We start from the raw sequence: 13,641 nt of genomic DNA, 5'->3' as shown, positions 1-13,641 counted from the left end.
TTCCCCTAGCCCTTATCCCTTCCTCTAGCCCCTATCCCTTCCTCTAGCCCTTATCCTTTCCTCTAGCCCCTATCCCTTCCACTAGCCCCTATCCCTTCCTCTAGCCCCTAGCCCTTCCACTAGCCCTTCCCCTAGCCCTTATCCCTTCCCCTATCCCCTATCCCTTCCCCTAGCCCGTATCCCTTCCTCTAGCCCCTAGCCCTTCCACTAGCCCCTATCCCTTCCCCTAGCCCCTATCCCTTCCTCTAGCCCCTAGCCCTTCCCCTAGCCCGTATCCCTTCCCCTAGCCCCTAACCCTTCCTCTAGCCCCTAGCCCTTCCTCTAGCCCCTAGACCTTCCCCTAGCCCTTATCCCTTCCACTAGCCCCTATCCCTTCCTCTAGCCGCTAGCCTTTCCACTAGCCCTTCCCCTAGCCCCTATCCCTTCCCCTAGCCCTTATCCCTTCCCCTAGACCCTATCCCTTCCCCTAGCCCCTAGCCCCTATCCCTTCCTCTAGCCCCTCCCCTAGCCCGTATCCCTTCCCCTAGCCCTTATCCCTTCCACTAGCCCCTATCCCTTCCTCTAGCCACTAGCCCTTCCCCTAGCCCTTATCCCTTCCTCTAGCCCTTATCCCTTCCTCTAGCCCCTATCCCTTCCTCTAGCCCCTATCCCTTCCTCTAGCCCCTATCCCTTCCTCTAGCCCCTATCCCTTCCACTAGCCCATATCCCTTCCTCTAGCTGCTAGCCCTTCCCCTAGCCCTTATCCCTTCCCCTAGCCCGTATCCCTTCCCCTAGCCCATATCCCTTCCACTAGCCCCTATCCCTTCCACTAGCCCCTATCCCTTCCTCTAGCCCTTCCCCTATCCCTTCCACTAGCCCGTATCCCTTCCTCTAGCCCTTCCCCTAGCCCCTCCCCTAGCCCCTATCCTTTCCTCTAGCCTCTCCCCTAGCCCCTATCCCTTCCACTAGCCCCTCCCCTAGCCCCTATCCCTTCCACTAGCCCCTATCCCTTCCTCTAGCCCTTCCCCTAGCCCCTATCCCTTCCACTAGCCCCTATCCCTTCCCCTAGCCTCTATCCCTTCCTCTATCCCTTCCTCTAGCCCTTCCTCTAGCCCCTATCTCTTCCACTAGCCCCTCCCCTAGCCCCTATCCCTTCCCCTAGCCCTTATCCCTTCCCCTAGCCCCTATCCCTTCCACTAGCCCCTATCTCTTCCACTAGCCCCTATCTCTTCCTCTAGCCCCTCCCATAGCCCCTATCCCTTCCCCTAGCCCTTATCCCTTCCCCTAGCCCCTATCCCTTCCACTAGCCCCTATCTCTTCCACTAGCCCATATCTCTTCCTCTAGCCCCTCCCATAGCCCCTATCCCTTCCCCTAGCCCATATCCCTTTCCCTAGCCCCTAGGTGTTCTCAGATCTGAAAGGACTGGAACTATAACTAATGCCCTTAAAAAAGTATGCTGTGTATTTAAGGGCTTTGCATGTCATCAATAAGACAGTGTGTGGCTTCTCTTACCAGCCTGAGTGGTTGTGCTGCTTTCTATTCAATATACTATTCAGTATTATCTCCTGTATGTTTAGCATCCGGCTATCAGTTCCAGAGCATCAACGAGGACACCACCAGAAACATAAGAGTACATGATGAGGTGACTTATCATTAACATAAATAGCATTGTTCAATATCTGACTCAGATGAGGCAGAAGCACAAGATGTTGTTTTACGATCTCTGAACGTTGCTATTTCGGCGGCGTCCTCCGTAATAGCTGTGAGTTATTAATGCTAAATAAATTGTGTGAACTGTGTCAGTGCCTGGCTAATAGATTCAGCAAAAAATATCGGAAATACAATCAAACGCTTGAGTAAGAAGCAAACACAAACAAACGCACACACACACACACACACACACACACACACACACACACACACACACACACACACACACACACACACACACACACACACACACACACACACACACACACACACACACACACACACACACACACACACACACACACAGTGATAAATCCCGTTCACAGGCACACGATGGAGCCTCACGGTCGGTGCGTTGCCATAGAAACTGTGGAGCAGGGAGAATCCACGCCTTGAAGAGTTAACGTGGCAGCTAGCTAGGACAACGCAAGGCTCCTCTAACGTCTAAAGATGCACAGCCGTCTGAGAAGGACAACACAAACACTTAGCATTGAGATTCCTCTATACTTGCGCACACACATGCACGCACAGAGACAGAGAGACACACACACACACACACACACACATACATACACACACACCAGGCTATGTACGCACACGCATGCACACACACGCACTCCGTGCTTAGATCTGTGTGCCCTTGCAGCAAGATGCTCCTTAACCAAACCAGTCACGTACTGTATCATAGATCACTTACAAAGGCTTAGCACTTTTATGCTTGAGCCTGCCATACACACACACTTAGCCACAATAACTCTAAGCCCTCTACAGCAGAAATCAGCCCACTCCAGTGTCTGTGGACGTGCATGTGTGTACTAGCGCATGAAAATGAGTGTGTGTTCAGTCATATTGAAAATATACATACCAGAGGCTGCAGGGACCACTTCATATCCTAGCTCACGCGCGTGTGGGTGTGTGTTTATCACACCCTGCACCACTGTCACCATGCACTCATACACATAACAGCAACAACGGAACCAGAGTGTTTCTGAGTGCATGGAAATCCCCGGAGATTACCAATAACAACTAAACCTTAGGGGTTTGTGTCCCAATAGCACCTTTGGCCATACACCATCTACAGTAGTGCACTATGTAGGGAATAGGGTGCCATTTGGGACGCAAGGTCAGCAGCTAACAAAGCTAATGACTGGCTGCCATTGTCGTCATTGCAGACATACCAGACCAGTTCGCAGCCAGCTGACACAGACGACTAGCTACTTTCTCCTCAAGACGAATGCATTAACGGTTTGTTTTGCGGCTGTTGGTTTTCTAGATGCTTGACTGTCACATTGGTATAAGCAGTGTAATTACAGCACAAGAACCCACAGGGTGAGAGAGCAGTATTGTGGTTGCAGGTTACAATGGGAGTGTGTATAGTGTGTACATACAGCGCGTTCAAGAGTATTCAGACCCCTTCCCATTTTCCACATTTTGTTACGTTACAGCCTTATTCTAAAATATATATATATTTTTAACTCCCCCTCAAATCTACACACAATACCCCATAATGAAAAAGCAAAAACAGGTTTTTAGTAAATTTTGCAAATGTATTAAAAATAAAAACCTGAAATATCATATTTACATAAGTATTCAGACCTTTTGCTATAAGATTTGAAATTGATCTCAGGTGCATCCTGTTTTCATTGATCATCCTTGAGATGTTTCTACAACTTGATTGGAGTCCACCTGTGGTAAATTCAATTGATTGTACATGATTTGGAAAGGCACAACTGTCTATATAAGGTCCCACAGTTGACAGTGCATGTCAGAGCAAAAACCAAGCCATGAGGTCGAAGGAATTGTCCGTAGAGCTCCAAGACAGGATTGTGTCGAGGCACCGATCTGGCAAAGGGTAGCAAAACATGTCTACAGCATTGAAGGTCTCCAAGAACACAGTGTCCAGTATTGGAACTACCAAGACTCTTCCTAGAGCTGGCCGCCCGGCCAAACTGAGCAATCAGGGGAGAAAGGCCTCAATCAGGGAGGTGACCAAGAACCCAATGGTCACTCTGAAAGAGCTCCAGAGTTCAACTGTGGAGATGGAAGAACCTTCCCGAAAGACAACCATCTCTGCAGTACTCTACCAATCAGGCCTTTACGATAGACGGAAGCCACTCCTCATTAAAAGGCACATGACAGCCTGCTTGGAGATTGCCAAAAGGCAACTAAAGGACTCTCAAACCATGAGAAACAAGATTCTCTGGTCTGATGAAACCAAGATTGAACTCTTTGGCCTGAATGCCAAGCGTCACATCTGGAGGAAACATGGCGCCATCCCTACAGTGAAGCATGGTGGTGGCAGCATCATGCTGTGGGGTAGTTTTCAGTGACAGGGACTGGGAAACTAGTCAGAATCGAGGGAAAGATGAACGGAGCAAAGTACAGAGAGATCCTTGATGAAAACCTGCTCCAGAGCACTCAGGACCTCAGACTGGGGTGAAGGTTCACCTTCCAATAGGACAACAACCCTAAGCACACAGCCAAGACAAAGCAAGAGTGGCTTCGGGACAAGTCTCTGGATGTCCTTGAGTGGCCCAGCCAGAGCCCGGACTTGAACCTGATCCAACATCTCTGGAGAGACCTGAAAATAGCTGTTCAGTGACGCTCCCCATCCAACCTGACAGAGCTTGAGAGGATCTGCAGCGAATAATAGGAGAAACTCCCCAAATACAGGTGTGCCAAGCTTGTAGTGTTATACCCAAGAAGACTCGAGGCTGTAATCGCTGCTAAAGGTGCTTCAACAAAGTACTGAGTGAAGGGTCTGAATATAATATCAGTTTTTTTTCCTTTACATTTGCAAAACATTTCTTAACCTGATTTTGCTTTGTCATGATGAAGTATTGTGTGTGGATTGATGAGGGGGAAAAAACAATTCAATACATTTTAGAATAAGCCTGTAACGTAACAAAATGTGGACAAGTCAAGGGGTCTGAATACTTTCTGAATGCACTGTACATGGTAACAGAAATTTGTGTGTAAGCACTGTCCCACCTCAGGGTAGCGTGGGTGCAAGAGACCTGCCCGGTGCTCTATGGAATGTCCTGTGTGTGTGTGTGTGTGTGTGTGTGTTGAGCGGGTCCAGACAGGACTCTCTCTCAGACATGGTAAATTAGAGTGGGAAGCATTTTCCACCCTGAAACACCTTTTTGTGTGTGTGGACATGCCCAGAACTCAACTCACTCATAAAGGCTAGTGATGGGAAGTTCGACTCTTTTTACAGACTCAGATCTTTTCAACTCGTTCAGTCAAAACAACTAATCTTTCGGCTCCTTTTGTTAATTTGATTCAGTAATGCCCAGAGCATGCACAACCCCCTACCGGCGAACGATGAACTAAAAACTAGAAAAGTTCATGATTCTACATGCCTCTCGTTCACCATAAGGGGCTTATTGTCATTGCCATTTGTTACTGAGACTTATAAAAGTGTACTTCAAACAATGTACATGTGTGAAGGCTAGGGATACAAATAAGCTGATTTATTGCTAGCTTTGAAACGAGGTCTAGCCTAATTGTGGCCGCAACCAAACTAGATTGTGAACGACTCTTGGCGGAATGCTCTCTGCTTGACTGCCGCGAGCGAGATGAGCACAATATCGTTTGCGAACTGCAGCTGCCCCCCAAACGATTAGTTCTCAAGTATTTAGCAGAGGCATGCGTTTGTTTTGGTTCTACAAAAGGTGTCCAGCGGTAATGTTGAATAATCTATTCATTCTTGCATCATTCAATCAATGATCAGTTCTAAACGTGTATTTTTCTTCTCTATGCTCATGATCTATTTTTCTGTCCGCACATGATAGACAGTTTGTGATCAGAGCACGTCTCCGGAGCCACTGAGTCGGATGAGCGTGTTTAAATCCTGCTGTAGAATTCATTGTGGCCAGTCAGCAGGTCAAACAAACGACTAAAATGAACGGGTCCCTCAGAAAAACGAATCATGACTCTCGAGTCAGTAAAAAGAGTTGTTCAAAAAGAATGAATCGTTTGCGAACTGCACACCACTTAATAAAGGCCAGAGTAGTGTGCGGAAGACAAACACACAGTACTGAAGAGCCTGTTCTCTAACTCTCCACGAAAACACACACACCCACACACTTCCACTGTCCCACCCTGCAAAGGCATTTAGAGTCCCTGCAGTGCATTTCCAAAGCCCATCCCTATCAAAGGATGTCATGATTATGGGGAGGTAACAGTCTCACAAATTCACGTGTAAAAACATGTTTTGAGCTTTGGAGAAAATATTGTATGTTCACGTATACACTTATATGAAATTCCCAATCTGGTCCTCATACCATCATGGCCGCTTAATCATCCCCAGCTTCCAATTGGCTCATTCATTCCCCCTCCTCTCCCCTGTAACTATTCCCCAGGTCGTTGCTGCAAATGAGAATGTGTTCTCAGTCAACTGAGCTTTTAAAATGAGGGTTAAATAAAAAATTCAAATTAAATGTGAACGGAATAGTAGCTGAGAGACATGGAGGTTGGAGAGTAGAAAAGACAAAAGAGAGAGAGAACACAGTATCCGGGGAAGATAAATGAAATAAAGGTAGACGAAAGGCACACTGGATGTACCGGTAGTTTAGGTAAATCACTTCCCAGTGTTTCAGAGCACAGTGATACCCCTCCTATCCCCAAGGCCTCTGTTCTAATTGCTAAATGGGGGAGAAAGACATGAGAAAAGCTAAGAAGCTGTCGTCTTTGTCAGCTCCAAATCCCTAATTCTTTGTCTTTGAAAACCTATGCAGTTCTATGAACTTATGGTTATACTGTATACACCATGAATGAGTTCCTTCCAAATACACTGAGTATAGCAAACCTTCCTAACATTGAGTTGCACCCCCCCCCCCCCTTCATTTCAGATACAACAACCACATTATACCCCTGTTCACTCAGTAACATCTATCTTTAAAAAAACATCTTCACATATTGATTACTTAACACCACTACCCGTGACTACAGGCAACATATTGATTACCTCGCACCAAAGTAACGTACTGAATGGGTTGAGCCATTCAGTTGTTAGAGCATGGCGCTTGCAACGCCAGGGTTGTGGGTTCAATTCCCACGGGGGGACCAGGGTTCAATTCCCACGGGGGGACCGGGATGAATATGTATGAACTTTCCAATTTGTAAGTCGCTCTGGATAAGAGCGTCTGCTAAATTACTTAAATGTAAATGTAAATGAATGCTGAGCATGACTGTTACCAAGGAAACACATTTAATAGCGATGGAACTCCACTGTCACCCAGGTAACCTATTGATTAGGCCTGCTATCATCATGTCTGACTCTGAACATCCTGGTACCTCTAGGCAGAGGTCACCTAGGGGTTAAACCACTTCACCTGGGAAACATAGACCTAGTGGTTACTGAACACACTGTTGTCATCTAGTAGGTAACACCATAGCAATAAGGAATATGGATTCTATCGGTAACACAGATCCTATAATTCCGTCAATCATAGGATCTCTATGGCTTACACTTTGATGCCTGTCAGTCAACTTAGTGATGGATCAGTTATGGAATGTTGCTGTCACCTCAGTGATAAATTGAGAAAAACTGAGTACTATTAAGACAGACTGACATAGGCTACTGTAGCTGAATGAAGACTTTTTATTTCAGCTGCCTGTCATTGCGGTGAGTCATTGATAAATGAGGTGCATTATCACCTAGGCAACAGCCATTACTTAGCAACTCGACTGTCCACTCAGCGAGGCTTCAATGACTAAACAGTGAGCACCAGCCTTTCTCAGTCAGAACCAAAACACCATCGCATCCCCCTGGTAATAGGCTACCACTCTCTCTTTCACTGATTCATCATCATCTCTCTCCCTCCCTCCCTCCCTCCCTCCCTCCCTCCCTCCCTCCCTCCCTCCCTCCCTCCCTCCCTCCCTCTCCTTCTCTCTCCTTCTCTCTCCCTCCCTCTCTCTCTCTCTCGCTCTCTCCTTCTCCGTCCATATCAGTCTCTTCCAGCAGCAGGTCAGGCAAGCTGACTCATTTGCTCCTTTCCTCCGGTATGTCTGCTGCTCTGCACATGACAGGGAAGTGAGATCTCACTGCTATTTCAGTCTACAGCCTGCCTGCCTGACGTCACGCAGCACTGCCCCCACACTATCCATACCCGCCATGATGAATCTGTGCATTACCACTCACCTACCACACGATTATGGATCTGAGTCTACAGGTATCTGTACAAAACATTACCATATATTGGCAATTACAGCTCTGTAGTGCAATACATTACTGTCCACACACCTAGCTCACCATTTTGGTTCTCTCTGTGTACAATACATTAAAAAAAATTCAGCCCGGCATTAGCGCTGTAACATATACTGTGCAAAATCATTATACTACGGTTCCACTAACCAACTAAACACACCAACCTCGCTATTACAGTAAACTCTGTTTAACTCAACACTGAACCATGCACGAGAGCACCAGCTGTTCCGGACAACTGTGTGATCACGCTCTCCGAAGCCAACGTGAGTAAGACCTTTAAACACAAGGACGCAGGGCCAGACAGATTACCAAGACGCATACTCTGAGCACAGAGCATGCGCTGACCAGCTGGCAATTGACCCAGACTGTAATACCTACATGTTTCAAGGAGACCACCATAATCCCTGTGCCCAAGAATGCCAAGGTATGCTAATGTCAATGCTGTTCATTGACTACAGCTCAGCGTTCAACACCATAGTGCCCTCCAAGCTCATCAATAAGCTAAGGACCTTGGGACTGAACACCTCCCTCAACTGGATCCAGGACTTCCTGACGGGCCGGCCCCAGGTGGTGATGGTTGGTAACAACACGTCTGCCATGCTGACCCTAAACACGGGAGCCTCTCAGGTGTGTGTGCTTTGTCCCCTTCTGTACTCCCCTTTCACCCACGACTGCATGACTCCAACACCATCATTAAGATTGCAGACGACACAACGGCTGTAGGCCTGATCACCGACAACGATGAGACAGGCTATAGGGAGGTCAGAGACCTGGCAGTGTGGTGCCAGGACAACAACCTCTACCTCAACGTCAGCAAGACAAAGGAGCTGATCGTAGACTACAGGAAACGGAGGGCCGAGCACACCCCCATCCACATTCACGTTCCTCAGTGTCCACATCACTAAGGATCTATAATGGTCCAAACACAACAACACAGTCATGAAGAGGCCTCTTCCCGCTCAGGAGGCTGAAAAGATTTGGCATGGGCCCTCAGATCCTCAAAAAGTTATTAATTGAGAGCATCTTGACTAGCTGCACTTGGTATGTCAACTGCTTGGCATCGGACCGCAAGGCGCTACAGAGGGTATCATCAAATCAAATCAAGCTTTATTTATATAGAACATTTCAGACACTGATGAAGGAAAAAAAGTTTAAAAAACAATGAAAAAGAAAACAAATATTTACTACACAACAAACATGAGGATAAACAAACAAAAGAATAACAATAAAAACTGAAAGAAAAAAAAACCCTAAGGAAAATAAAAAATAAAAAGACAAGTTTTAAGAATATGTCCACAGTTTTGGCCTCCCTCAGGTTCTCTGGCAGGCTATTCCAGAAGCTAGGGGCAGAGGAACTAAAGGCTGCCTCTCTATGCCTCTTGGTCCTAGGCTTTGGGATAGTTAAAATACCAGAGGACCTGAGGGACCTACTGGGTACATAACTAAAAAGCATGTCTGACATGTAGTGGATGTACAATTGTGGATTGTTTTAAAAACCAATAGAAGGAATCTTCAATTGAATTCTAAAACTCCCAGGCAGCCAGTGCAGAGACGTTAAAACCGGTATAGTGCATGCCCTCCGTCTGGTCTTGGTCAGTACCCATGCTGCAGGTTTTCACCGGCTTCGAGGGCATTATCACTTTTATACAACGGGTTACCAACATATTCAAATAATAATTGGCATATTTTCATTAAAAACGTTCTTTTGATTAATTTATTAATATATTTTTTATTTGACCTTTATTTAACCACGTAGGCTAGTTGAGAACAAGTTCTCATTTACAACTGCGACCTGGCTAAGAATAAAGCAAAGCAGTTCGACACTTACAACAACACAGAGTTACACATGGAATAAACAAACATACAGTCAATAATACAGTAGAAAAGTATATATTCAGTGTGTGCAAATTAGGTAGGATAAGGGAGGTAAGGCAATAAATAGGCCATGGTGGCGAAGTAATTACAATATACCAATTAAACACTGGAGTGATTGATGTGCAGAAGATGAATGTGCAAGTAGAGATACTCTGGTGCAAAGGAGCAAGATAAATAAATAAATACAGTTTGGGGATGAGGCAGTTGGATGGGCAATTTACAGATGGGCTATGTACAGGTGCAGTGATCTGTGAGCTGCTCTGTCAGCTGGTGCTTAAAGCTAGTGAGGGAGATATGAGTCTCCAGCTTCAGTTATTTTTGCAGTTCGTTCCAGTCATTGGCAGCAGAGAACTGGAAGGAAAGGCGGCCAAAGAAGAAATTAGCTTTGGGGGTGACTAGTGAGATTACCTGCAGGAGTGCGTGCTATGGGTGGGTGCTGCTATGGTGACCAGTGAGCTGAGAGAAGGTGGGGCTTTACCTAGCAGAGACTTGTAGATGACCTGGAGCCAGTGGGTTTGGCGACGAGTATGAAGCGAGGGCCAGCCAACGAGAGCGTACAGGTCGCAATGGTGGGTAGTATATGGGGCTTTGGTGACAAAACGGATGGCACTGTGATTGACTGCATGCAATTTGTTGAGTAGAGCGTTGAAGTCTATTTTTTAAATGACATCGCCGAAGTCAAGGATCGGCAGGATAGTCAGTTTTACGAGGGTATGTTTGGCAGCATGAGTGAAGGATGCTTTGTTGTGAAATAGGAAGCTGATTCTAGATTTAATTTTGGATTGGAGATACTTAATGTGAGTCTGGAAGGAGAGATTACAGTCTCACCAGATACCTAGGTATTTGTAGTTGTCCACATATTCTAAGTCAGAACCATCCAGAGTAGTCATTATTAATACTACTTCATCCTTCCACGAGATATAGTCCCGAACAAATCTAGGGTTGCTACCCAAGCCGGCTGGTCGTTCTATTGGTTCGGTTGCCAGAGACGCGACCCAGTTGTTCAGTCTTTTTGTTTTGTATCTATGGACGCGACCCAGTCGTTCAGTCTTTTTGTTTTGTATCTATGGACGCGACCCAGTCGTTCGTTCTAAATGTTCCATTGGCTGGCAACGTTCTTATCCCTTGCTTGCTAGCTAGCCAACTACGGCTAACTTACAGTGACATCAAACAGTGCAGCCAGAATAACAGCAAAGTAGCTGCATTTGCATTTGTTTAAGCTGTTTTCTAGTGACATTTATTTGGATACATCCATAACAATGAGCTAATGATGCAAAATTTCTCTCTCAAAATTTCTCACGGAAAATGTGCTCTCTCGTCAGGACACTTGTTCAGAGGAGCTAGCCAACAACACAGCTAACACAATAACTTCAAACTGGAGCTGGAAAGACTGCAAACTAGCTGCAATTAATTTCCTTTTATATGTTTTCTTTAAGTAGTTCTTTGTATATATCCATAAAAATGATGCTGATTCATGATTTCAACTGGCTGTGAAAAGCTGCCTGCCTGTCTGTCTCGTCCCGACTCCCGACACGTTCATTACTATGCGACAGATGGAGATAGAATGTGAATATTGAAACAATGTTGCAAATGTCGGAGAGACAGACAGCAAGGTTTATACAAATCTCCGCTGTTGAAAACTAAATGTTTAGTTTTAAAATAAATGTAAGATAATGTCTAGATGCTTTTTATAGTGGAGATCAAGTTTATAAATAGCCAAGCTGGGCTGATGAGACAGTGGACTGTACAGTCAGATGGAACAGAGTAAATAGGTATTTTAACGTCATAGATTTAGCCGGTGGTAACTTGTGGAATAGACACCGGCTGGAATGCAGTTTTAACGAATCAGCATTCAGGATTAAACCTACCCGTTGTATAATTAAGCAATAAGGCCCAAGGAGGTGTGGTATATGGACAATATACCACGGCTAAGGGCTGTTCTTAGGCACGACGCAATGCCTGGACACAGCCCTTAGCAGTGGTATATCGGACAAAAAAAAATCACAAACCCCCGTTGTGCCTTATTGCTATTATAAACTGGTTACCAACATAATTAGAGCAGTAAAAATAATTGTTTTGTCATACCTGTGGTATACGGTCTGATACACCATGGCTGTCAGCCAATCAGCAATCAGGGCTTGAACCACCCTGTTTATAACAGTCAATAGATGCTGATTTGACTGTTTGTCTATTTTCCCATGGGAAGCAAATTAATACTGTACTACATGCTGCACTACACTGACCTACACACTACTACACACAACAACATACACCCAAGCAAGCAAACACAAAAACATGCACCCAAGCACACATAAAACCCATACAAAGCAAACTAAAAAGCATGCAAACTGTATAAAATGTAAAGGCACCCAACTACCCACACACATTAATACAGAAACACACCAGTAAGCATATACACAAGACCCCATACACACTGGCACTGTCACTCTACGGCACAGTCAGCCACCCACCCACTCCTGGATGGGAGTTTTGTTCCCTAGAAGTGCTTGACTTTTCTTTTGAATAACATTTGCATTGAGAAAAATGGCTTGCTAGCTGGCGTGCTACTTCTCACTGACGTCACAGCCTGTTCCAATGTCACTGGCCCATGTCACAGCTCACACACACACACACTGCACACACTGTACAGACTGTACACACTCTCAAACAAACGTGCAAACACATCACACACACAGAGCCTTGAGGCCGTGAGGCACATTGTGTTTATGCTGGGTGTGCAGTTATGTCAGAAGCCTGACTCTCCTCTACTGACACAACAGCCAAGATGCTTTTGTGTGTCTGTGATGTTTACTACAGAGATTGTGTGTGTGAATTTGTACTTACATGTTCATGTGCGTGTGTGTATGCATTGCTGAACATCACGCCATTCACCTTGGCTGTGACGTGACCACAAACAACCCTGAAGAGTTGCAGTATAATAGCTGCATTCTTGCACATATCAAGACACATCCCCAAACAGTACATATCTAGCTACAGAGTACCACTAAGTACTGTATCACTCAACCACTCAAACAGTATATATCTAGCTACAGAATACCACTAAGTACTGTATCATTCAACCACTCAAACAGTATATATCTAGCTACAGAATACCACTAAGTACTGTATCACTCAACCACTCAAACAGTATATATCTAGCTACAGAGTACCACTAAGTACTGTATCACTCAACCACTCAAACAGTATATATCTAGCTACAGAATACCACTAAGTACTGTATCACTCAACCACTCAAACAGTATATATCTAGCTACAGAAAACCACTAAGTACTGTATCACTCAACCACTCAAACAGTGTATTCACATCCATATTCATCCAGTGATGTCAACGGGAGCCATGGCCTTTATGGAGGTCAATTACTCCCAAGCTGATAAGAGGAGGAAGACTGTTAGCTCTGAAATAGAAACACACAGCCTGGGCTGCTCTTAATGCATCTGAATTCTATACACAACACAATTACCTCCCCTAGGTGTTTACAGTCTGCATTATGGTTGTACAAAAGGTAAACATCTGACCAATGAATGTTGTTGAAGTGTTGCGTGAGGGTTTAGGCTGAATGTTTTCAGGACGTCATAGTAAAAATGTTGAGACAACATCACCCCCTGATATCTAAATTCAACGTTGTTAAGATGTTATCTCGTTGTGAATGTGTTTTTCCATTTGGATTGTCACACGGTTGCTCAGCATCTTCCACAAACAAGTGCAGGCACGCACAGTGGGACGCACGTACGTACGCACGCACACACACACACACACACACACACACACACACACAATGCCTACACTACCCTCTAGGGATGTGCAAGGTTATTTGAATATTCTAACGGATGTTAGTATTCG

The 13,641-nt window shown here is 45.3% G+C and overlaps 1 protein-coding gene across 6 annotated transcripts in view; it reads right to left on the bottom strand.

The window, feature by feature from the left end:
- Positions 1-13,641, bottom strand: part of LOC129862663 (SRSF protein kinase 2-like) — a 64,647-nt gene that overhangs the window by 15,980 nt on the left and 35,026 nt on the right. The gene's annotated exons all lie outside the window — the stretch shown is intronic.

This window comes from Salvelinus fontinalis, chromosome 9 (genome assembly GCF_029448725.1).
Source record: "Salvelinus fontinalis isolate EN_2023a chromosome 9, ASM2944872v1, whole genome shotgun sequence".
NCBI classification, from domain to species: Eukaryota; Metazoa; Chordata; class Actinopteri; order Salmoniformes; family Salmonidae; genus Salvelinus; species Salvelinus fontinalis.
This window is presented reverse-complemented; position numbering and strand designations above follow the sequence as displayed.